A 25,100-nucleotide genomic window follows, 5' to 3' on the forward strand; every position below is an offset into this window, starting at 1 on the left:
TTTCTTTAAGTTCATACTTGAATAGCTAATACATTTACTTTGTTCAAAAATTAGAACAATACAATAAGGTATGCACTGAGATGTCATACCCTTTGGTGCCATATACTCTGTTCTCCCTCAACCCTTACAGGTAACCATTTTGATTAGTTTCTTGTTCATTCTTCCAACATTTTATTTTATGCAAATATAAGAAAGTATGTCTATGTAGTGTCATTTGCTTACATTTCCTACACAAAATGTAGCATATGATTATATACTTCTACACCTTGCTTTTTTCACTTAATACATCCTGGTACACTCTTCTCTACCAATGTGTAAAGACCTTGTCATCCTTTTTTATTGCTGAATAGTATTCCATTGGGTGCATTTAGCACAATTTATTAGACCAGCCCCCTATTGCTGAATACTCAGCTTGATCCTTATTTTTCCTACTATATAGATGTGGACATGGATAACCTAGGAATTTTGAAGAGTTTTTGAACTTGGTCTCTTACTTATTGCTGCCTTTTGTTCCTCAGTGACCTCAGTCATTCTTTGGACTCCATAGATGACTTCCACACTGATGACACAGCTCTCTTGCCCATGTGTTCCAGCTGCCTTCCCAGTACGATGATGTTGTTCCCTCACAAACATCTCAACTGCAGCTCTAAAATTGACCTCATTTTCTCCCTCCACTTGCCCTGCTGAGCAGGTTTTCCTAATAAAAAGGTATACACTGAGACATCATGTTTGCTCTCCTCCTCACTAAGATGAGAAACTTCTGTTGCCTGTGATTTCTTCCCTTCCTCCACCCCTACATCCATGGGTGGGGACAACAAACTCAGTTGTTTTTCTTGTACAACATTTTGGGCATATGTCCTTTCTTTCTATTCTGATTTCTACTGTCTAGTTCAGGTTCTTGTTAACTCATACTTGGACATTTTTAAAAACAATATATAAATAGTTTTTCCACTATAACCATCTAGAAAACTTTGGGAGGCAAATCCTTAGAATTTTGATGGGATTATTTCCTGCCATGAGGCATGTCCCACTGCCTAGTGAAGAAAGCGTGCATCACTGTTTGTAATCAGAGACTTAGATGTCTCTATTGATCTGTGAGCTCTGTAAGAGTAGGGACCTGCCTGCCTGTTTACTGTCTTATCCCAAGCATCTCCCATGAGGTGGGGCATGTGATATGTGCTAGGTAAACAACTGCTGAATTTACCTCTAAAATATAATTTCAATGGGCATTTCCAATCTTACCTTCTGCTAATCTCTCAAACTAACTTTACACCAAAGTCACTTTGAACTACAGTGAAATATGCCTTTTTGGCTTTCATGACTTGGATTATGCCATTTTCTCTGCCTGGAATATTCTTCCCCCTTCCCTCATATACCATGCTGGCCACATACTGAAAAACCATTAGTCTCCAAGGCTCAGAAGCTCTGAGAAGTGCTATCTGATTACCCTAAAAACTCTGAGGTCCTAAAGGAAGTAACTTACACAAGTAGAGGAAATTAAACTAGAATCCTGGTGTCCCAGCTTCCATGAGCCAAGACATAGTAGAGACTCTTCTATCAGGAGCTGCTCGTTTCTATTTCCCAGTGAGCCATGACATCTTGCCCCAGAAGGCTAGACTGATACTTGCTTTGCAACTTTTATTGGAGAATAGGGAAGATCTCATAGAATAATAGATAGTAACCATTTGTAAAAACACAAAACCCTATCTACTTTAGTGAAGTACATAGTGCACCTAAATCCAAATAAATAAACATGTGTTAAGCTCCTACCTCTATTATACACTGGGTATTGGGCTATATCTGGAGTTCAGGGATGGTCTCTTCCCTCAAGGGCTGAGAGATAGCCATGACCACTGATTTAGCCTCATAAAATGCAAGGTGATGTCAGCTACTCAGATGAAGATGAAAGAGTGACAATCCTGGTCATGGCTTACCTCTGTAAACAGCTTGCCGTATAAATTTTGCAAAGTCTCTTGAACAATTTGGTCCTCAGATTTCCTAGATAGCTAATGGAACTTCTTTCTTAGATTATTATACTCTGTTCTGTGTCTCAGCTTGGAACTTTTATCACAGCAGTGGAACTCAGGCTCTCAGAGGGCGATTTCCCTTGAAAACTGGCTGCCCTTCCCTTAACCAAGCTCCTCTGGCATGTACACGTTTTTCCTGTTAACTATTAATATTTTAAACTCATAGGTCAAGTCAATAAAGCCAACATCTTGACTAATTTGAGAGTGGTCATCTCAACTACCAAAGCAATTTTTGCAAAAGAGTAGTCATGCAAGTTCTAGTAATTCAGGAAAATTCCACTTTGCATTAATTTCACGCTGCATTTCTGAATTCCCACTGCAATTTTGACTGAATGTAATCATCAGTGTGGATTTTTTCCTTCCTCCATCCCAAGAACGATGACAGGCAACAAGCTTAAAACAGCTGCTCTGTTTCACTAGGGAGAGAAGATGCATGTATACTCTGAATGAAAGCATCTGTTAGAATCCTCCAGCAGTGTGCCAAGGAAGGAAATGGTAGAGAATCTTTCAAGAACCTCAGTTAAAGGCAATTGAGTATTTAAGGGATGATCTGAAGCATCTCAAATAAGAAGGCAAGCCCTTATTAACATCCCACTCCAAAGTCACACTGGCAAGGCAGACCTGGCATGTTCCAGCCTAAAATAGTCCCAGTGATACTTTCTTGCAGAAAATCAATTAGTTCACTGGAGAGACGGCATGGAAACTTCAGCAGAGACCAGAACCCATATTTCAGGTCCACTCTCCAAACCCAACGTGCTCACTCCCACAGAACCATGTATGGCCAACGCATCTTTGTACCTTGGATAGCAGGTTTTATAACTATTTTTAACTAGTATGCTTCCTATTTGACTGACCCCAAATAGTTTGAAAGTAAAATAAATAGAGTTGCCTTAATTTGAACTATGATTAACCAATTATTTGAAAAAGTACCTTAAAAAAATCAAGATTCACCTAGCATGACATTTTATTCTTTCATCATTTCCTCCAAACGTGCTTCTGTGCTCAACCAGTTTTTGGAGTTAACTAATACGAATACATGAATTTAAAGGAAAGGCTGTGAATCCATGCAGGGCATTCTACGTCAAACACTAAATCCACCAACGAACACAGGCTCCCTCTGGGTGCATTTATTTGTTCATCATCGTTTTGTGTGAGGCTGTTGGGGAAGAAACAAAGAGGCAGAAAGCTGGATATTGCCTCTAAGGGGCTCACCATCTAGCTGTCTAAAGACAAACTGGTCCTTACACCAATCTCTCTTTGGTCTTTGCTGCTAAACTCCTGTCCACTTAGAGCCCGTTCGCAAAACTTTTCATCAACCCATGGGAGCATGTAAGTGGGGACTGACTCTCAAATTTCTTGCAGTTAAAAAAAATCGAGGTATAACCTAAGATTTGTAAAGTAGCCAAATCTTCAGTATCCAGCTCAATGGTTTTATGCTCATGTATACACACAGAAAATTGCTACCCAGATCCAGACCCAGAACATTTCCAGCACCTCAGACGTCTCCCTCTTGCCCGCTCCCAGTCAATGTTCCTCATAAAGGTAATGACTATTCTAATCTCAAACACTATAGCTTAGTTTTACCATTTTATATAAATGGAGTCACGCAGTATGCACTCTTGTGTCTGGCTTTGTTCACTCAACATCATGTCTGTGTGTTTCATTCACTTGTTATACATATCAGTAGTTGGTTTTTTACTGCTGTATAGTAGTCCATTGTAGGAATATAATACGATATATTTACCTATTTAACAGGTGACAGACATTTGGGTTGTTTCTTGTTGTTGGGCTATTACAAATAAAGCAGCTACAAATATTCTTATAAATATATTTTGGCAGACATAGCCATGTTTTAGAAAAAAACCAAAATGTCTGATTTCATAAATTAGGTATATTTTACGTACTTTCTTTTTGGAAGAAGAAGACACTGTGGTCCATTGAAATGGGAAGCTGAGAAAACCGGACTCTGATTGGGTGAATCCAGAGGTAACCTCTGCAAATTGTTTCCCCGTCTTTGATGCTCCCACTCCTGCCTCTTCCTCCCCTTCCGCCTCCACTCCTGGCAAGGGCAACTCCTACTCATGCCTTTTTTTTCTAGGGTTTTCCCCAGCTTTCTCCACACTCCTTTAACTTGTATCTCCCAGAAAAAATTATAATCAAGTAACTAATACTTAGGTTTAAATGATAATGACACCACTTTCCTGATGATACACGCATATTAATGGGAAACAAATGAAACATAATTTAACTACAATTTTTAAGCATTAATAACAACCATGTCCTTCCTACAAATGCCAGCCAAGAGACAGGTAATGAAATATTATACTTGCTTTAATAGTAAAACATACTAGAGGAAAGTTTTTCAGTTAGGGTTTCAGAGTAGTGAAAGCTGTCCAGTTGCTCTGCAAGTGCAAAAACAATAAATATTTGTGTCATCTAATTATATCCGTGGTAGGCAACCTAGTCTAAGCCACCAAGGGAGCACGTAAAATGATTTTCAGTGACATGACTAGGACAAAACGTTTCAGGGCAAGATTAGAAAGAAGGGAAACAAATATTTGGCACCTTTTGTCTTTCCTTTTCCCCACCCAAACTTTCTGCTTCATTGATCCTACTCCTTACAAAGGAGTGAACTAATGAAGCCTCTTCCTGGAAGGGAACCTATAGTTGAAAGGGATCTTAAATACCCTTGCTTCCATCCATCCATCCACTCACCTATCCCATCCACCCATCCATCCACCTATCCACCCATCCATCCACCCATCCACCCCTCCACCCCTCCATCCATCCATCCATCCACTCATCCACCCATCCACCCACCCATCCATCCGATGCTTGGATCCCAGACCCGTATTCCACATTGTGGACTTTCAGTCTATGTTTAGTTATTTCCAGTGTTATGAGACTCACACAAGCAGCCAGCTCATTCCTGACAAAGTAACAAGTTCAACACATAGCTTTATAAGTTACCATTCTTTTATTCTTCTCATTATTTTATTCCTCATTGCTATAACAGTTGTTTCAACCACTGGGTAATAGCACACCATAAGCACAAGGCAATTTCATACGTAATGGTCTTTTAAGACTGGACTCCAAAACCTAGACAAAGCGAAGGACAATTCTGGGAGCTGAAATTTTTGTATAAGATTTGGAGGAGAATAATTTCTCTTCCAGTGACATGGTCCTGATTCTTACTAGGTTAAGTTTTGCAACCTGGGGCTCACAGATGTGTTTTGTTTGGCCAGCATGATATTTCTAAAATAATGAATCAGTTGCAAAATTTTAACATTAGACTATTTCACACAAAACTTGAGTCTGGCTTATCTAACAAAAAGAGAGTGCTTAATGATTTTCCTGATCTTTTTTCTTAACTTAAAAAATATCTTTAGTGACTACTATTTAATACAGTGAAGAAACATTTTCTGGGATTAAATAATTCCTTCAGTTAGCTTTATTGTATTTTTTTCTTCTGTTAAATAAATTAAACATTTTAAAATAAAACACTATATGTGACACAATTTTATAATTTTCTTTTTTTTCTATCTACTCATCATCCAGTCATCCATCTAGAGAGATATCTAGACTGTGTTGGCCAAATAATAATGGTGGTTATTTCTGGATGGTGGGATTTTAGTTGTCTTTTAACTTTTTTTTGTATTTTCTGAGTTGCTGTCATTTTTAGTATTCAACACATATTATCTTTACATAATAACAGTCCTTGTCATTAAAAACATTCCTTTAAAATTCAAATATATCTTTTTCTTTTATCTCTTGAACTTAACTTTTAATCAATGTCATTCATTAAATCTAAATTAATAATAAATGTCATTTTTCAGATTATAAGAAAAATTTAAAAACCAGAATTTCTCTATTAGGTAGCTTCCTCCCCTAATACTAACCATTATATATCTAACTCATTTTAATGATTTAGAAAGACATGTGTTTTATTCCTTTTCCTTCTAATCAAGGAATATTGGTATTCCTTTCAATATCATCTAGACATTATGGGACAAAATATCAAAATTTCACTACCAAATTCTCATCAAGACATACTAGACTAAATTCTATGGTAAAAGATAGTAAAATAATAGTCTTAAAGAGACTTAAAGATCACATGTAGACTTCCATTTCTGGAAATAGGACAGGCAAGATATACTGAAAAACCTCCTGTAACAGAAAATCTAGACACAATAGATAAAATTTAATAGGCCCCTAATTTAAATACACAGCTAGGTTTCAAGACAGCAAAAATTCTCGAAAGCCCAGCAACAAGAGGTATCTGAAAACAGACTATTTACATAACACTCACCTAAAGCTGCCTTATTGGCATTTGTTGTTCTTGATTATCAAGAGACGTGGGTTTTGTGAACCATATGGGGACAGAAGATTGGGCCTCAGGCCTGCCTAAGATTGGGGGGAATATAAACTGAGATTCCTGCATGAAAGCTGGAACCTTCAAAGAACTAGGCCTTTCATGGAAAAGTAGATGCCTGGGAACCTTATCAGCCTCAGCCTGGATCCTGATTATGGGTCAGAAAACTCTCTCCTGAGAACTGAACAGTAACAAAAGTTAAATATATCCAAACTTGTAAGAGGCAGCCAAAGCAGTACTTAGAGGGAAATTTACTGCCTTTAATACTTCTATTAGGAAAGGAGAAAGCTGAAAATTAATGAAAAATTTGTCTCTCTTCCCTGTAAAATAGAGAATGATGCAAGATTAAGTGCTAAAGCTTTATTTGGAAGGTTCCTTCCCAGGGCAGAAAGAATGAGAAAAAGGGAAGTGAAGCACAACAAAAAAGAACAAAAAACTGCTGATAACCAAAGACAAACAGAACATTTTGAAGACAGCCAGAGGAAAAACAATACATATGACATGTAGAGGAGCAAAAATAAGAATTACAGCAGAGTTCTTGTCAGAAACAATGCAAATCAGGAGACAAAGATGTGACATCTTTAACGTGCTGACACAAAGTCACTCCAGAATTCTATACTCAGAGCAAATATCTTTCGAAAATGAAGGAGAAATGAAGACTTTCTCAGACAAATGAAAATTAAGAGAACTTATTGCCACCAGTCCCCCACTACAAGAAATGTGAAAGGAAGTTAATGAAGGAGAAATCTGAATTTACACACAAAAAATGAAGAACACTGGAAATAGAATAACTGAAAGTAAATATAAAGCCATTTTATCCTTATTTTAATTGTTCTAAAGATAACTGACTAAAGCAAATATAGTAGCCATGTATTGTGAGTTTATATCATTTGTAAAAGTAAAATATATGACAACATTACTCCAAAGAATGGGAGAAAGGGAGTGGGAGTACACTGTCGTAAGGTCCTGACATTACAGGCAACTGATATAAGATTATTTGAAGGCAGAGTATGATTAAAGATGTACACCGTAAATGATAGAGTATCCATGAAAAAGTTTAAAAGAAGCCTAAATAATAAGTCAATAGGGGAGATAAATTGAAATAATAAAAAATACTCAATGAGTACAAAAGAAGGCAAAAGCGGAGGAGAAAAAAAACAAAGATGGAAGAAGTAGAAAACAGCTAGCAAGGTAGTAGATTTTAACTGAAACATATCAATAATTATATAAATGTAAAGACTTAAGAGACTAATTAAAAGATATAAATTATCTGATTGATCAAAAAGCAAGACCTAACTATATGCTGTTTATAAGAAACCAGTTTTAAATATAAAAACATAGATATGTTAAAAGCAAAAGGATAGAAAAAGATTCTCTAGGCAAATAATAATCAAAACAATGCTGGAGGAGTTATATTAATGTCAGAAAAAGTAGCTTTCAACCAGGAATGAAGTGAGACATTACACAGCTATTTCTCTAAGAAGCTATAACAATCCTAAATGTGTATACACTTAATCACAGAGCTTCAAAATACATAAGCAAAAACTGATAGAAATAAAAGAAATAGACAAATCCACAATTGGAGACTTCAACACTCTTCTTAAGTAAAGAGAAAATAAGTAAGGATATAAAAGGCCTAGACAACACTGTCAAACAACGTGACCTAATTTATGAAACTCTCCACCCAACAAGAGCAGAATACACATTCTTTTCAAGTGGACATGGAACATTCCCAAAGATTGACTATATTCTGGCCATAAATCAAACCTTACCAATTTTAAAAGAATTACAATTATGCTACTATGTTTTCAGACCATAGTAGAATAAAAATCAATTAGAGAAGGTAACTAAAAAATCTATAATTACTAAGAAAGCAAACAACTCACTTATAGATAACTCATGAATCAAAGAGGAAATCACAAAGAATCTACAAACTCTTTTATCTGAATGACAATGAAAATATAACATCAAAAAATGTGGTTTGAAGCTAAAGCAGTACTTAGAGACAACCACAGGCCCTACAGGCATTAAACTGACAGTGAGGAAATTCTACAAACAACTCCAGGATCATAAATCCAACAACTTAAATGACATGGACAAATTCCTTGAAAAATACAACCTGCTAAACCTATTCAAGAAAAAATAAATAGCCTAACTAGTCCTATATTTGTAAAAGAAATTGAATTTGAAGTTAAAAGCCTTACAACAAAGAAAAATCCAGGTTCAGATGGCTTCACTGGAAAATTCTATCAAACTTTTAAGTAATAAATAATATTAATTATATGCAAACTCTTTCAAAATACAGATGAGGGAATATCTCCCAGATCATTTTTGGGTGTGAACTTTACCCTGATGCCAGATAAAGACATAATAATAAGGAATAACTACAGACAAACATCCCTCATGAACAAAAATGAAAAAATCCTTAACAAAATACGAGAAAATTAAACCTAATAATACATAAGGAGGATAATATAACATGATCAAGTGGGGTTTGTCTCAAAAAAGTAAGCCTGCCTCAATATTTGAAAACCAAGCCATGTAATTTACCATATCAAAGGCTAAAGAAGAAAAACATATGATCATGTCAACAAATGCAAGAAATCATTTAATAGTATTTAATATCTATTACTACCTCTCAGGATGTTAGGAATAGATGGGAACTTCCCTAATTTGATAAAGGGTAGCTACAAAAACCTGCAGTCAACATTGTAATTAATGGTGAAAGACTGAATATTTTCTCTCTGATACCAGGAACAAGGCAAGGATGCCTCCCCTCACTACTCAGATTCATCATTGTACTGGTGGTCCTAGCCAGTGAAGTAAGAGAAGAAAAAGAAATAGAAGTCACACAGACAGGAAAGAAAAAAGTAAAAGAACTAAAACTGTCTCTGTTTATAGAATATTTCAGAGAATCTACAAAAAACCTACTAGAACTAACAGCAAGTTTAACGAGGTCATGAGATACAAGGGCAATATATAAGAATTAACTGCATTTCTACATACTAGTGATGAACATGGAAAATTGAATTTTTTTAAAAAGTATCATTTACAATACTACCAAAAAACATGAAATACTTAGGTAAATATCTTACAAAATATATACAAGATATGTAGCTGAAAATGCCAAAATATTAATGAAAGAAATAAAAAAAACACCTAAACTTCCAGTTATAAAATAAATAATTCCTGGGGATGTAATGTACAACATGGTGACTATAGTTAATAATGCTGTACTGTATATCTGAAAGTAGTTTTCTTTCTTTCTTTCTTTTATCTATTTATTTTTTCATTTATTTGTTTATTTTCGGATGTACATCATAATATATTTTGAATTCTGTGTAGATTACATCATGTTCACTACCCGAAAACTAATTATAGTCCATCCCCTCACACGTGAGCTTAATCACCGCTTTTGCCCTCTCTCCTCCCGACTTCTCCTCTGTTAACCACCAATCCAATCTCCAATGCTACGTGTTTGTTTGTCGGTGTTTTTATCTTCTACTCATGAGTGAGACCATATGGTATTTGACTTTCTCCCTCTGACTTATTTCACTCAGCATAATACCCTCAAGGTCCATCCATGTTGTCACAAATGGCCGAAAAGTTGTTAAGAGAGTAGATCTTAACTGTTCTCACCGAGAAAATAAATGGTAGCCATGTGTGGTGATAGACGTTAACTAGACTAGGGGAGTGATCATTTTGCTACACATACAAGTATCAAGTCATTATGTTGTAGACTGGAAACTAACATAATGTTATACATCAACTATGGCTCAATTAAAAAAAGAAAAAAAATTTTAAAGGGAAAAATAGATTTTTATTCCTAAAAATAGAATTTTAAAAGATAAAAAAAAATCCCACCTAAATAAATGGAGAGATACACCATGTTCATGGATTAGAAGACTCAATATTGTTAAGATGTCAATTTTCCCTGAAGTGATCTGTAAATTCAACACAATTCCAGTGAGAATACCAGAAAAATGTTTTGTAGAAGTTCATTTTAATATTCACATGGTAAGGCAAAGGAATTAGGATAGCCAAAATAATTTTGAAATAAAAAGAGAACAAAGCCAGAAAACTTACATTATCTGATTTTCAGATCTCCTATAAAGCTACAGTAATTAAGATAGTGTGACGTTAGACAAAGAAAAGACATAGATCAATGCAACAGAATAGAGAGTAGAAAAATACTCTCATTTATATCTGGCCAAAACATTTTTTAATGAAGGTTTCAAGGCAGTTCAATAGAAAAAGCATAGCCATTTCAACAAATCATTGTTGGAAAAAGTGAATATTCATTTGCAATAAAATGAACCTCATTCCATGCCTCCTATGCTTCCTAAAAATTAACTTAAATGTAAAACCTAAAACTATAAAATATCTAGAAAAAATTTTAGTAGAAAATCTTTGTGATGGATTATGGAGTTAGTCGGATTACGGGGTTAGTCAGAGATTTCTTAGATGGAACTCCAAAAGCATGAGCCGTTAAAGAAAAAATGATAAATTGGGCGACATAAAAATGAAGAACTTCTGTCATTTTTGTTATCAAAGTGAAAGGCAAGCCACATACTGGGAGAAAATATTTGCAAACCACATATCTGATAAATGACTTGTATCCAGGATATTTAAAAAGCTCAAAATTTAATAAAAATATGTAGAAAAAGATTTGAACATACGCTTCACCGCAAAAGATGTACTAATGACAAACAAACAAATGAAAAGATGCTCAACATCATTAGTCTTTAGGGAGATGAAAATTAAAACAATGAGATACCACTGCACATCTACTAGAATGGCTAAAAACAAAGACAAAATAACCCAAAGAAAAACACCCTGACACGTCATAATTCAAAGAACATGCAAAGAAAAAAGGGTCAATTTTACTCTATGTAAGTTAAATTTTAATTAAAAAAGGAAAAATATTAACTAAAAAAATTCCCCAGTGTTTCACTATCCAAAGACAACATTAACGTTTTTTTGTCTTTAGCATTTCCTAGAATCGTAAAGAAAAAACAAACAAACAAAACCATACCTGCCGCCTCCCACTCACAAATAATAGTCCCAGAAAATTTTACAGGTGCATTTCACCAAACATTCAAAGAACTGATGTTTAAAATACCTTAAAGCACAATGTATAGAGAAAGGGGTGACATTTCCCTGGCTCATTTTATATGACTAGTGTATCCTTGATACAAAACCAGGCAAGATCATGAGAAAGGGAAACTGCACTCGCAAAGATAAGGGGAAAATCCTAATCAAAGTACTAGCAAACTGAACCCAGAACTATATCTTAAAAGTCTGTTTCATTACTACAATTACACACATAATAATATATAATATACATTTAAAAAATATATATCATTATACTAATAATACACATTGTTATTATTAAACTAGGAATGGTTTAATATTAGAGAATTGCTTTGTCTATTAGAAAATATTAGAAAAGTCTATTAACATGATTCTCCACATTAACATATTAAAGAGAAGAACCTTGTGTCTCTCAAAAGATTCAGGAGAAGCACTAATAAAATTCAACATCCATAAATGCCAAAACCTCTTAGCAAATGAGGAAAAAGAAAAGAAGTTCTTTTTTAGATAAAGAGCATCTACCAAAAACTTATGGCCACCCCAGGCTCAGTGGTGAAATGTTAGAAGCATTCTCTTCAATTCTCTTTAATGTCGGAGGTGAGAAGCGGTGGCTGCTGCTAACACTTGTTTTCAACATTGTGCTGGAGGTCCTGGCCACGTGGAAGGAGAAGAGAAAGCAACAGACTGGAAAGGAAGAAACAAGTCACCTGTATTCACAGATGATCTGAATGCTATGTAGAAAATCCAAGAGCATCAACAGACAAATCATTAGACTTCATAAAAACTCAACAGTTTTCCTGGATATCAGGCCAATATACAAAAATAAATTTTATTCCTATACCTAGCAACAAACTATTAGCCCACGTATTTAAATACAATACACTTCACAATAGCAACAAAATTATAAGGCATCTAAGAAAACCAATAAAAAATTAACAAATCTTTATGAAGAAAATTACAAAACTCTAAAAAAGACTTTGGAGAACCTAAGTAAATTGAGAGGTATTGTATTAACCAGGGTTCCCCAGAGAAACAGAACCAGTAGGATACATAGATACACAGAAAGAGATTTATTATGAGGGATTGGCTCGCGGGATAATGAAAGCTGAAAAGTCCCATAGTCTGCTATCTACAGATTTGCTGGAGGCCCAGGAAAGCAGATGTGTAGTTCCAGTTCAAACCCCATGGCCCGAGGACCAGGGGAGCCAATGTTGTAAATCTCAGTCTGAGTTCTAAGACCAGAGAACCAGGAGCCACCAAGGTCCAAAGGAAAGAGAAGATAGATGTTGCAGCTCAAGTAGAGAGAGTGAATTTACCCTTCCTCTGCCTTTCTGTTCTATTCAGGCCTTCAACGGATTGGATGCGGCCCACTGGCATTGGTGAGGTGCATATTCTTTACTCAGTTTACCGATTCAAATGCTAATCTCTTCTGGAGGCACGCTCATAGACATACCCAGAAATAATGTTTTCCGAGCTATCTGGGCATCCCTTAGCCCAGTTGAGTTGTCACATAAAATTAACCATCACAGATGTATCACGTTTTTGCATGGAAAGACTCATTATTGCAAAGATATCAATTCTCTCCAAATTACTCTATAACATACAGACTATTTCATGGTCAAGGGAAGGTCTAAGAATAGCCAGGAAAATCTGAAACAGAAGAAGGAAGAGGAGCTCAGTTTCCTAAATATCAAGATATTATCAAGCTTATCAAATAAGCTAGGACTATATTGGTTTAGGAATAGACAAACAGACCAAGAGAAAAGAGGGAGAGTCCAAAGACAATCTCACGTATATGGAATCTTAATGTATGAGAGAGGTTGCATTGCAGATTAGTGGGAAAAAGACAGATGTTTCAATACATGGTCCTAGTACAACCAGTTATTTAAATGGGGAAAATGTTCAACTGGATTCCAATCTCATATCACACCTAAAAATCAATTCTAGGAGCCCACCCAGTGGTGTAGTGGTTTAAATTCGCACACTCTGCTTGGTGGCCCAGGGTTCCCAGGTTCAGATCCCAGGCACGGACTTATTGCTGCTTGTCAAGCCATGCTGTGGCGACATGCCACATAAAATAGAGGAAGATTCGCACAGATGTTAGCTCAGCGACAATCTTCCTCAAGCAAAAAGAGGAAGGTTGGCAATAGATGTTAGCTCAGGACCAATCTTCCTCAAAAAAAAAAATAATTCTAGGTGGCTCAAAGACCATGTTTTATACTCTATATACTAATTCATGCAAGAAAATGAATGGATCTTAAATGTATTATGCTAAGTGAAAGAAGCCAGATTCAAAAGCCTATATACCATATGATTCCATTTATATGACATTCTTGCAGCGGTAAAACTATAGAGACAAAAAATAGATCAGAGGTTGCCAAGGGCTGAGGGTGGGGAGAGTAGCTGACTACAAAGGAGTACGAAGAAAGTTTGGGGGATGATGGAACTTTTCAATGCCTTGATTGTGCTGGTGGTTACATAGCTGTATGCATTTGTTAAAACTCATACAACTGTGCAGCAAAAAAGAATGAATTTTACTATATAGAAATTAGACCTCAATAAAATGCTCACAGGGAACTTTCTATTAAAAAAATAACCATTAATAATCTCTTAGTATGTGCCAGGCACTGTGGTTAGTATTTCTGCATGTATTTTTTTAACTTTTCATAATCATCTCATGAAATAGACACTATAATTATTTAAGTGAAAAATATTAGTAGACAGAACCATCCATCAGTTTCTCTTATTCTGTAAAGTTGTTTAAATTCTTTTAAAAAATTCTTTAAATCTCTTCCCTAGGAATAATTTCTTGATGGAACGTCCTTGATCTTCTTCGACCTACAACCGCACATCCACTTAGTTGGACAGTACAAACATTCCTTTCTCTGTGTGGACTTTCACCATCTTCCCTAAGGCACACACCACACACTCTCTGCCTCTCTACTACCACCTCCTACCTTACTAAGCCGTGCATTTGTCGGCACATGTGTGCCTATGCCCACATGCACACACCAATACGTGAACACCGTTACAAAAGAGAATTGGCTTCATTACACTGAGATTCAGAAAACATGCAGTTTCTATAAGTAACAGGCGTATAAAGCTAGTCATATCTTAAAAATTAAAATTTATTTTGAGATAACTGTAGATTCAAATACAGTTGTAAGAAACAGTACAGAGAGATCTCTTACTACCAGGTTTCCTCCAATGGTAACATCTTGCAAAACTATACTACAATATATCAATCAGGATATCGACATTGATACCATCAAGATACAGAACATTTCCATCACCACAAAGATACCACCCCTACTTTGCTCCAAACTTCGCTTCCTCTTTAACCTCTGGATACCACTAATTTGTTCTCCAGTTCTATAATTTTCTCATTTCAAGAATGTTATATAAATAGAGTCCTACAGCACGTAATCATTTTGGGATTGCCTTTTTTTCGCTCAGCACAGTTCTCTGGAGATTCATCCAGAGACTGTTGCATGTATCAATAGTTCCTTTTTACTTCCGAGTAGGAATGTACCACAGTTTGTTTAACCTTTCATTCACTGAAGAATATCTGGGTTGTTTCTGGTTTGGGACTGTTACAAAGAAATCTACTGTAAATATTCCCGTGGAGATTTTTGTGTAAGCATAAATTTTTACTTCTTTGGAATTAATGCCCAGGAATGCAATTACTGGGTTGTATGGTAGTTGCGTGTTTAGATTTTTAAAAAATTATCAAAATTTCCTAAGTGTCTGTATCATTTTACATTGCCACCCACAATTTGAGTGATCCAGTTTCTCTGCATCATTGTTAGCATCGGATGTTGTCACTGTTTTTTATTTTATAACTATTTATAAATAGTTGTCACTATTCTATAACCCGCCATTCTGATGGTTGTGTAATGATATCTGGTGTTTTTATTTGCATTTCCCTAATGGCTAATGATGCTGAACATCTTTTCATGTACTTATTTGCCATCTGTATATCCTCTTCAGTGAAATATTCGTTCATGCCTTTTCCCCATGTTCTACTTGGATTTTTTTCTTACGGTTGAACTTTGAGAATTCCTTATATATTCTAGACATCAGTCTATCAATGGATATGTGGTTTGCAAATACTTTTCTCCCAGTCTGTAACTTACCTTTTCATCCTCCTAACAGGGTCTTTTGCAGAGCAAAAGTTTTTAAATTTTAATAAAGTCCAATGTATTAATTTTTACTTTTATGAATAATGCTTTTGGTGTCAAGTCTTGTCTAGACCTAGACGCCAAAGATTTTCTCCTTTGTTTTTAAAAAAAGTTTTATAGTTTTATATTTTACATTTAAGTCCATGATCTATTTTGAGTTATTTTTTGTATAAGGTGTGAGGTTTAGGTCAAGGTTTAGTTTTTACTTATGGATGTCCAATTGCTCTTGCATCATTTATTGACACAGGCTTTCTTTCCTCCACTGAATTGCTTTTGCATCTTCGTAAAAAATCAGTTGGATATACTTGTGTGAGTCTATTTTGGGGTTCTCCAATTTGTTTCACTGATCTGTGTGCCTATCCCTCTGCTAATCCACATAGTCTTGATTACTCTTGCTATAAAATAAATTTTGATAGTCTTGATTACTCTTGCTATAAAATAAATTTTGAAATTGGATAGAGTGATTCCTCTTACTTTAAACTTCTTTCCAAATGGTTTTTAGCTATTCTCGTTTCTTTGCCTTTCCGTATAAATTTTAGAAGAGTGTTATACAAAAAAGTCTTGAGAGCAATTGTGTTAAACCTGGATATCAGTTAGGGGAGAATTGATAACTCCACCATGTTGCGTCCATGGACACAAAGTTCCCTCCGTTTATTTAGATCTCCTTTGACTTCTTTCATCAGCAGCATTTTGTTGTTTTCAGCATACAAATACTGTACATACATTGTCAGATTTAAACCTAAGTATTTCATTTTTACGATCAATTGTAAATGGTATCGTATTTTTAATTTTTGTGTCCATGTACTCATTACTAGTATATAAATATACATTTTTTTGGTTTATCTTGTTTACTGAGACTTTTCAGTAATTTCACTTATTAGTTCCAGGATTTTTTAAAAATAGAATCTTTGGAATCTTCAACATAGATGTAATATCATCTATAAATAGGACAGTTTTATTTCTTCCTCCCTAATCTGTATGTCTTGTCTTTCCTTTTCTTGCCTTACTGCATGGGCTAGAACTTCCAGCAATATTTTGAATAACAGTTGTGAGAGTGGGCACCCTTGCCTTGTTCCAGACATTAGGCGGAAAGCATTAATTCTTTCACTATTATGTTTAGTGTCACCTATAGATTGTTGTAGATAATGTGTCAAGTTGAGGAAGTTCCTCTATCTATTCCTAGTTTTTTGAGACTTTTTGTCATAACTGCACGTTGGCTTTTGTCGAATGCTTTTTCGATATTGATTAACATGATTTTTCTTCTTTGGTGTGTTAATATGAAGAATTAAATTGATTTTCAAATATTAAACTAAATTTGCATCCTTGGAATAAATCCCTCTTGCTAATGACATATACTTCTTTTTATATATTGCTGAATTTTATTTGCTATTATTTTGTTAAGGAATTTTGCATTATTTTCATGAAGAATATTAGACTGTGGTTTTCTTTCTCTCTCTCTCTCTCTCCCCCTCCCTCCCTCCCTCCTTCCTTCCTTACTCTGTCTTTGGTTTCGGTACTATCTCCAAAATGAGTTAAGAAATGTTCCATCTTCTTCTGTTTTCTACATGAGATTGTGTAGGACTAGTGTCAATTCTTCTTTTGACAGAATTCTTCACTGAAACCATCTGGCTCTGGAGATTTGTTTTCCAAAGTTTCTAAATTATGAATTCAATTTCTTTAACAGTTATAGGGCTATTTAAATTATCTATTTTATACTCTGTGAGTTGTGGTAGCTTGCTTTTCATGAAATTAGTCCATTTAATCTAAGTTGGCAGATTGATGTGTGTAGAGTTGTTCACATTATTCCCTCCTCCTTTTGATGTCTGCAGGATCAGTCGTGATATCCTCTTTATTCCTGATATTGCTGATTTATGCCTTTTCTTTTTTATCTTGGTCAGTCTTGCCAGTTGATGTTTGTCAATTTTATTGATCTTTTCAAACAACCAGCTCTTTGTGTCTTTGGTTTTCTGTTTTCAATTTCATTGATTTCTGCTTATATCTTTTTATTTCCTTCTTTCTTCTTGCTTTAGGTTTATTTTGCTTTTCTTTTTCTAGTTTCTTGTAATAGGAGTTCAGGTTATTTGACTTTTCCTTTTCGATAATGTAAGTCTTTATAAATTGTCCATCTCAGCACTACATTAGCTGTGTCCCACACGTTTTGTTAAGTTTTATTTTCATTTTCATTCAGTTCAATGTATTTGCTGATTTCTGTTGAGACTTCCTCTTTGGTCCATGGATAATTTAGAAGCGTGTTGTTTAGTCTCCCAAGTGTCTATCTTTCTGTTACTGATTTTTTTGTCTGATTCCATTGTGGTAAGAGACCACATGTACATGTATGATTTTAACTGTACATTTGTCAATGTGTGTTTAACGGTCTAGAATATAGTCTATCATGATGTATATTCTGTGAGTGCTAGAAAAGAGTGTTTATTCTGCTATTGTTGGGTGGCATATTCTACAAACGTCAATTAGACCCACTTGATGATAGTGTGTTGAGTTCTAAATGTGTGCTGATTTTCTGTCTAGTTGTTCTATTAATTGTCGAGAGAGGGGTGTTGAAATCTCCAAGTATAACTGTGGGTTTGTCTATTTCTCCTTTCAGTTATATCAGTTTTTGCTTCACATAATTTGCAGCTATGCTGTTTGTTGGTGTATACACATTTAGGACTGCTGTGTCTTCTTGTTGGATCGAACTTTTTGTCAGATTAATTTGCATGCTTTGAAGACTAATTTATCTGCTATTAATATAACCATTCTTTCTTTCTTTCTCTCTCTGTCTTCCTTCCTTTCTTTCTTTCCTTTCCTTTTCTTTTCTTTCTTTGTTTCTCTTTTTTGCTGAGGAAGATTAGCCCTGAGCTAACATCTGTTGCCAATCTTCCTCCACTTTATAAGTGGGTCGCTGCCAAAGCATGGCTGATGAGTGGTGTAGGTCCATGCCTGGGATCCAAACCCATGACCCTGGGTCGCCAAAGTGGAGCACGCCAAACTTAACCACTATGCCATGGGACTGGCCCCCATTCTTGCTTTTTTTTGGATTAATGTTAGCATGATCTGTCTTTTTCCATTGTTTTACTTTCAACTCTCATATATCACTATATTTGAAGTGAGTTTCTTGTAGACAGCATATAAATGGGTTATGTTCTTTCAATTAACTCTGCCAAGTCCGTGAGATATGAGGCAAAAAAGAAAGCCCAGGAAATTTATCCCTGTGCTGTTCCTCAGAGCTGAAGGTCTATAGCCGGTCTACTTTCTTCTCTCCATCTTTCAGAATCTTCCTATGTTTGTTTTATATATGATGTCCAAGATTTTTAGTTGTACTTAGTGGAAGGAATAAGTAGAAGTATATCTACTCCATCTTCCTGGAAGCAGGAGTCACCAGTCACGTTTTGTAAGCAATTTTTTGGTCTTTATTTCTCCATGAGGAGTACAGTATAGTATGGTGGTTTAGAGAGGAGATTTTGGAGTCAGACTGGCCAATATCCACCACCATTCTGCCATATATGATCTTGGCAAGTGAGCAAATATCTCCAAGACTTAAATTCTTCATCTGTAAAGTTGTACCTGCCTCATAAATTGCTTTGAGTGCTAAAAGAAATTACACATAGTAAGACTTAGTGTGTGGGTATTGAGAACTTGAAATATGGCTAGTATGACTGAGAAAGGGAAGGTTTCTAATTCACTCAATTTAAGTCATTTAAATTTAAATAGCCACATGTGGCTAGTGGTACTATATTAGACAACACACACTTACACTGTTGTAAAAGAAGATAACAATAACCCTCAGGGGATTAATGCAGAGCAAATAAAAATATGGAAGACAAAATATGCTTTGAAGACACTGTAGTATACAATCTAAGGTGAGGTGTAGTCAATATCATAACTGAAGTACAGTTTGAGCACAGGCCAAGAAAGCTTTTTCCCCTTCCCAATGAGAACTGACATTTTTTTATAGACATGAATAGAAGAATAAATACGAGCGAGAAATGAACAAAATGTGAGAGGACAGCATCGGGAAGCAAAATATGTGGCTTGCCTGCTCCTTTCTGTAACACACTCATGCAGTCACACGGTACAGCGTCTGCCATCCACACTCTGCCACCTGCTGAGCTCTGCTCCACACGCTGGCTCTGCGTTGGCGGCTGGGCATGGGTAGCAATTTCCATCTGCTTCTTCATGGAGCACTGCCTCACAGAATTCATTATGGAGATAGGTCACCACTGGGAATGTGCTCTGGTATGAAAAACTGGTCCCTGGGGAGCCCTATCTCTGATTCCCTTCAAAAAGTTATCCAAGGAAAGTAGATGAGATTTGTTGACAGTTCACTATTCTCCGGGACAGCTGTGAATTACACAAAGAAAAAGAACCTTTCCTCCGCCCTGGAAGTGAGGACAAGTAGTCTGGCTCCAGGAGCACCAGGATGCGTATCAGGCTGCCTGGGTTCTTGACATATTGTGCCACTAGCTATCTATGTGGCACCAGGAAACTCAACTCCTTTTCTTTCTGTGTAAAATGGAGGATTAGAACTTGATGGCCCAAGACTTCCAGCAGGACCGCAGTTCCACTACTTACACCTGACACTTGTACGTTTTTGCGACTTCAAGGAAACAACCACTCCCTGATGTATATTACGATTACGGTTGTGGAGATGAGGAACCAGAGGTGCAAGAAGACCGTCATTTGGTCAAAGCCTCACAATACGATGGTCGCAGAACTGAAAACGGAATCCTCAAACTCCAAGCCCACGGGTCTTTGCCCTGTACCATGCTGCTCTGAGCTCATTTAGAAGGAAGTATTGCTCAGGGCTGAAAAACTCAGCACCTAATGAACAGACCTGCTTCCCTCTCCTTCTCCTGCCCCTCCTTGCTCAACGCCTGCACCTGTTAACACCAGCCCTTGTTTGGATGTTTAGGAAAGAGGTATAAAAGCAGGAAAAAAGAGACAGGGATCAAAAAAAAAGAGAAAGGTAGGAAGGATGCTTGACAGTTTCCGTGAGTTCAGAACAAAAGGCCCTGAGAGTTTCCAGAAGAGCCAGCATCTTCATGGGATCATGAACAGTTAAAGGAAGTGAAGACAGAAAGGTGAGGTGACTTCTTCCAGGTAACACAGGTCTGTTTGGTAAGGAGCTACTAAGCATGGACACCACAGCTTGGAATTAAGGCCCATTAGAGTGCCCATCCCAGCTCGGCCGCTTTCCAGCTCGGGAACCTTGGTTAGGGCAGCCTCTCTGAACTTTATTTTTCTCATCTCTGTGAAGGGGGTCATGATACCAACATCATAGGGTTATTATGAAGATTAATCGAGATAATGTATGTAACACAGCTGTCAAAGATAAGCACATAGAGAAGAGAAAATTTATTAGTTTGGACTAGAACCCAGATATTCTGTTTCAATCAAGTGATCTTCCCCTTGTAATATGCTGCCCCTCCTCTTCCTTTCTTTCTACCCCAATGCCAGCTCATTCCCTTAAGCCTTCTAATTAGCTAAATAAAGAGTGCAGACAGGGCATATGTAAAAAAATGCTCTTCGAGCCAAGCAAAGTCCCCAGGGAAGGGAAGAAACCCACATGGCCAATTACCATAGCATCATTTCATTTCCTTGGAGTGACTAATACTCAGTGACAGTCACTTAAACACTAATTGCAGGAGAACAGGTAGAAATTGGCCCATCTTAGATGGGCTTAAATGAGCCCATCTTTATTTCTGGGGAAAAAGACAGCAAGGCTCTCTGATCCATGAGTAAGCTTGCTTCTTAATCTTCTACAGAAAGAGAGAATGGCTTCCATTTCCAAATGGACATTGGATTTTGATTGCATCAGTTCTTAAACTAGCCAGCAGATTTACAGCGTGGAACTGAATTAGCAGTGTAACAACATGCCAGCTCCATTCTGTCAGCGTTTTATTTTTCTGAATTCAAGCACTGCATAAAACAGTGATGCCTGCATGCTGCAGAGAAACCACTGACACCCACAGGTTTCACCTTGAGCTCGCTAGGCCTTTCAGGGCCTCGGTCCCCACTTTTGTGCTGAGAGAGCCCTGTCTTTAAGAGAGTTTTATGAGATCTCTTCACTAAGGGCTACTGGGAATCGTCACCCTCCACCCCCTAGCTTGTTTTTCACTTTCCACTGTAGCTTCTTGTCTTTCATTCTCTTTTCTGCTTCCTGCCTTTAACTATACTTCCTTCCATCACACACCCACGTGAGAGAGTTTGGTTGTTTTGAAAAAGGTGGAAGGCACGTAGGGAGGAAGACAGATCTCCTTTACTTCCTAATTCTGTCCTACTGCCTGACCTGTGAAGTGCCCACAAGCACTTTCACTGGTCATCCTAGGGTATTGCATCCCCCAAAGGCTTGTTCACCCCACCTGCAAGCCATAAGCTATTCTCGTCAAAATGTTCTGATCCCTCCTACTTAAGTCCTGGTGATTCCCTAAGTCCCAGGTGAATGCTACCTCCTCAGAAAGTCTTCCTTAACCACTTCAGCCCTCATACAACTCTTGACACTTCTTTAGAAAAAAATCAAAATCTAGTTCATAATTATATATGAATTGTATTGTCATGTAATTTAGACTCCCCATTCTGATGTAATGATCTTTAAGGGTGAGGACCAAATCTCCCATCTCTCTTGTATCTTCCACAGGTGTCCTGGTTTGATGCTGGGCACAGAGCTGGTTGCCTATTTGATACCTGCTTAAAACAGAAAACCCATTTCGGAGTTCTGCACTCTGGTGTCTGCATGAGGGCGTGAGCTTGGTAAGCTGCAGAAACAGCTTTCCACGGTGCAACGGTTCAGTTCAACACAGAACACATTCCTTGAATCCCTCCAATGTTCCAGGTGCTGGGCTGGCCACTGGCCACATCAGAAACACATTCTGCCCAGCGCAGTCTTCGCCTCTTCTTCCTAAGGAGACAGCCAACCCACCTACAAGGTGGCCTTATTCTCATCATGGAGACAATGAAAACAGGGTGCTTACAGCTGAGCCAGTACTTCATGCCTGTCAAGGCTCAGCTCAAGTTGAAGTTCCCTCTGAGAACTTCCTTAGACTGTGTAACCATAAGTTCCTTCACTTTTCTTAAGAAAATGAAATAAGGAATGCTAGAGTAATTGACTAAGGCGATCATCTCATGGGATGACTTTCTGAATTGATTTCCAGTTAGACTTGGGAGTTTCTGACTGGCAGGCAGCTCTCCTACCAGCTCCTTCCACCTGTGGCTCTGCTGCCCTCTGAGGCCTGGGGGCGACCTGCATCCAGGATGCAGCAGCAGAGCCATGGGGTGACTTCCGTGGCTCTAGCTGCTTTTGCCCTCATGGGCCCCTTCTTCCATACGAAATATTAAAAATCACACTATATGACTCTGCTGGCATAAAGATGAATGTATTGTGCATTAATACACTTTCTTTGACCTGAAAGTTTGTTTTTTAATTCTGATTTTAAGGAGATTAAAAGATTTCCATGAGTCCTTAAAAGTATCTTGGTCCCTAGGTACTGAGCTCATCAAGTCTGTGCTCATCTCTTCCTGGTCTGAACCTCTGCAGTGCTGGTCTGCCCCAGGCCCTTGGCACCCAGCTCACGCTGCCCGACCCTGCCCACCTGATACGCACACATCAGCCTAGCCGGACAGACAGCAGGGCCTTGGGCCTTCTGCTAGCTCGCCAGCACGCTGCACAGTGCTGCGCCTGGAGCCAGGGCTCTGGATGTATCGATGACACAGCTGTGTACCATTGGGCAATTTCCTCAACTCACTAAACCTCAGCTTCCTCATCTGTAAAACGGAGCGCAAGGTTTGCAACCCCCTCATGGTATTCCTGTGAGGACGACAGGAGAGGACTCATGCTTCACCCAGCGTCTGGCACATAGCAAGCACCAAATAAATGTTAACTTTTTAATCATTATGATTTACTATGACAATAACTCATGTTTATACAGTACTTGGCTTCTCACAGAACTACCACAGGATGAAACCATGGCTCTGGTTTTCATGTCTCATTGGAGTCACAGAAAATGTTGAGGTTTAACGGAAAGGTTTTGGACCAAGACAGATGGTGACTCAAATCCCATGCTGCCACTGGCCAGCTGGGTGATATGTAACTCAGACTTAATCTCTCTGAGACTTTGTTTTCTCATCTGTAAAACCAACTTATAATAACACTTCCCTCACAAGCGCTGAAAGACCGTCTCGGGTCTCCCTATCACCAGGCTGTCTCCCTTTTTTGTTGAGGAAGATTGGTGTCTAACCAAATACATCCTACTCGCCTGTGGTTCTGAGAGCCTCTGAGCCCTCATGGGAGACCAGGAGATTTGACGCTAAGCTCAAGAATGCTAGCTGCCTTCACTAGTGCCTATTCTGATTAAAACAAAAACACCGTACGCCTGGAAGGAGTCACGCATAAATCCTTCATCAGTGGTGAACACTTTAACACGTCCATGCTTCTTGTATCCAGGGAGCAGCTCCACCAGCTGGTGAAAGGAAGGCTGTAAGATCCCAGGGCTGGGTGCTGAAGCCTAGGACACCGAGGACTGACTTTGTTTCTTTCTTCACATACATATTTTTTCTGTGATACTGGCATTGCCACATATGATGCATTCCTCCTGGTTTGAGAGTGACTACATTGCTGTAGAACTCTTCTCTACTAAATGAAGCCGTAGGGTGTGAAGTTTAGTTCTTTTGAGTCTTCGTGGTCAGTGGCCTAATAACCAATTGACCTAAACACTGAAAACAGCAACCATGCCCATCCCCAAGTGAACGCCTACCATTTGCTGGGGCCGTGTCATAACCACATGCAGGACATCAGGTTAGAGCCCAGGACCTGATCCTAGTCTTGCCTTTGCCACATGGCAGCTCTATGAGCCACCTCACTTAATCTTAGGATTCCTCCATTTCTGTTTCTTCCTTTAAATTTGAATAATAACAGTACCTACCTTATGAGGCTGTATGCATGAGGTAGTGCATGTCAAGTTTATGGTGTCTGGCACATAATAATTTTGCAAAAGCAACACATCTCAGTACAGCAGAGCCACACTACACAAATAACTGCCTGAAGCTGGGAAACACACCAGGAATGGGGGTGCCTTCCAGCTGTCATCTGAGCCTGGGGATTGAACCATCACCCACACGGACCTCTAGAGCCACAGGCAGCCTGCCTGCCTTACCTGCTGGCAAAGCAAGAGCCTGGATAAACCCTGCTGGATTCAAGACCATATGACAAGAGGAAGAAATACAGTGCTGACAAAAACCAACCACAAAACAAGGCAAATTCTAATGGCTACTAGTAGTATCCATATAACAGAGCTGCCAGGGAAAGGAGCTACAGGAAGACAAGACAAGTCCTGAAGAACATTGTGAAAAATGAGAAAATGAGGAGAGATGCAATTTCCTTAAAGCAAAGAACAATATTGCAAAGATTCCAATTCATCCCATATTTTTAATAAA

General features: G+C 37.7%; 1 protein-coding gene across 4 annotated transcripts in view; it reads right to left on the reverse strand.

Moving 5' to 3' along the window:
* The window catches only part of ADRA1A (adrenoceptor alpha 1A), a 115,118-nt gene that overhangs the window by 57,698 nt on the left and 32,320 nt on the right, over positions 1-25,100 (reverse strand). The window lies entirely within an intron of this gene.

This window comes from Equus caballus, chromosome 2 (assembly GCF_041296265.1).
Source record: "Equus caballus isolate H_3958 breed thoroughbred chromosome 2, TB-T2T, whole genome shotgun sequence".
Lineage (NCBI taxonomy): Eukaryota > Metazoa > Chordata > Mammalia > Perissodactyla > Equidae > Equus > Equus caballus.